Below are 2,637 nucleotides of genomic sequence, written 5' to 3'. Positions count from 1 at the left end.
TTTCGTAACGCTCAACACTTATCTATTATGGATGAGGTTTTATAATTTAGTACTGAAAAACTTTCCACATATTAGTGATTTGTTCATAATGATTTTCATCCTTCAAACATTCATAAGTCTCACTATTACATTTATTTTCCATCCAGTCTATTCATAAGGTTACACAGACGTAGATAAAGAGAAAAAAAACAAATATCACATTGATCCAAAACTTATGCATCCCCTAAAAGAATTTCAATTTCAACCGTATACGTTTAATTCCCAAGTGCTTTTTCCAGTGTAGTCTAGTTGATTTTTGGATTTGCCTTATTTTTCGGATCAAGCATTTATGATAAGCTGGCCAAATCGGTTAATAATTTGGATATAACACATACCTCATGATGGGACCCACTAAACTTGGTGATGTCAACACACCCTCTGGACTGGTGGTGTGTGGTACAACAGCCGATACACTTCTCAAAAAATGGGCCGGATCCAAAACTTGAGGGTGCTACGGAATAGAAAACATTGGGGAATCATTGTCCACCATGAAACATTCATGCGGCCACAAAAGCTTCGTATCAAACTAAGTTTTTTTTACAATTTTACTTTATCCTAATAGGAATGACGTTATAAACGGATTGGATGACATATAAACATCAAGTTGGAGCCCAATAAGGTTTTACCGGTGAGAAACCATTGCCCTAGTTTTGCTTATTATATCCTTTGCTCGAGTTGTAGATTTGCCTCATTTTTTATAGCATGTTCTATAATAATCTCACAAAATAAATTAACGAGATGGATTTATTCCAAGCATCACGGTGGGCCACCTAGCATCCCGGTGCAGTAACTTCTGCTTTGGCAGGAAACTCGCGTCCCATTGAATCTAGACAGTTGGCAATTTACGTACAACATTCAATATCGACCTAAATACGGACCCTTGGTAAAAACTGCAGTTGGTGAATGATCTATTAATTTGGAAAGCGTGTGACTTCTGCGGACCGTCCAAAAGCGGGTAAGAGATCCGAGTGTTAGGAACATCCTGCTGGCATTATTTTATTGATGTGGCCTGTGAAAGAAGTAGCCCATCAATTTGACGAGATTGATGGTCCTGATTGAAATTGTTATTTCTACTATATGTTCCAATTCTGTGGAATCAACCGCATCGACGCATGTGTATTTAAGAGGAGTTATTTGATACTCTGGCAGAGCATGACTTGATGCTCATGCACCATGAATTTGTAATCGTATCAAATGGTTCAAATTGTGCGAAAGCTGTAGATAGTTTGTGTCCCCAAAATCAGATTGATTGAATGGTTGTAAAATCAGATTAATGGAGTACTTTTTTACAAGTACGGTCAACTATTTTTGTCTCACGGTACATTAAATATCCACACAGTATGGACGGGTAATATTTTTTATCCCATAGTTTAAAATTTCTTAGCACTTGCGTATCAACCACAACACTCTGCCAGAGCATCAAAGCTGCTCTTTCTCTCTCTGTTTTTTTTTTTTTCAATATAATAAGGTAGGGGTTGACTATTGTGGTCCACCATTTTGAAAATGGTGGTTAGTCATCCTGACCACACGTGGCAGTGATGTACAACAAACCATCCGGACTGTCGAAATCGTCAGTCACCTTTTTGGCGGATCATGTCTCTAAAATCACACTATCAAGCAATAATAACCATCCAATTGATGGGTCCAAATTCGAAGGGAAAAGCAGCTGTCCACTATTATTTTCCAGTGTAATTACTGTGTTATGCTTCATCTGTTCGGTTCATCAATTTGGACGGTCTGGATTTTCGTTTTAGTATTTCCTGTGTACGGTTGAGTAGCCACCGCCATTTAAAAACGGCGGTCCATAAACTAACATTGGAAGGTCTCCGCAAAAGGTGGCGTACATTAGTCCCAATGTCTTGAGGATATATACATCGAGACATCAGCTTTTGAATATAGGTCATCTTCCAATGATCCAAACCGTTAATAAGACGATTTTTACTTTGTACGGTGGAAATTCAACAAATAAAAGCATTCAGTTGGATAACTCCAACCCTTTGATAATCTGGCTGTTTGACTTCTAACATGAACGGTCAACTAAGTATTTGTATAATCAAAAGGTTTAAGAATCCGATCCGAAAGTTTCTAAGGATATCCCCCTTTTAAGGTATGTCCTATCAAATAAACGGTTTGGATCAATTGAAAACCCCTAATCCAACGGCTAGAGTGCCGACCTATTTATACTCTGGATATAGGATCTTTTCCTATGCTTAAAAAACTGAATCGCGAGCTAATCTAACCTCATTAAATAGAATCTTTTCTTTCCCAAATGAGAGGAACGTAAGTGACGCGGATTGCGTCCCACCCCGCTCGTCTCTAGCCACGAACGGTCAGTTCTGTGGGCGAGCCCACCATGATCATTCTGTTTATCCATGCCGTCCATCCCTTTTCTCAGATCATTTGAACGGTGTGGTCCACACCACAGATGAATCTTGCATTTAATGCTTTGTGCATTTAATGCAACTCAAGCTTATTATTTGGTGTGGTCCACTTGAACGGTGGATCTGCCTCATTTTTTATGCATGACTTAAAATAACCTTAGAGAAGTGATGGACGGCGTGGATAAATTCATACATCACGGTGGACCTGCCCACCGAA

Source organism: Magnolia sinica, chromosome 10 (genome assembly GCF_029962835.1).
Source record: "Magnolia sinica isolate HGM2019 chromosome 10, MsV1, whole genome shotgun sequence".
Classification (NCBI taxonomy): Eukaryota; Viridiplantae; Streptophyta; class Magnoliopsida; order Magnoliales; family Magnoliaceae; genus Magnolia; species Magnolia sinica.
The sequence above is the reverse complement of the archived record's forward strand: the minus strand, read 5'-3'. Positions refer to the sequence as shown.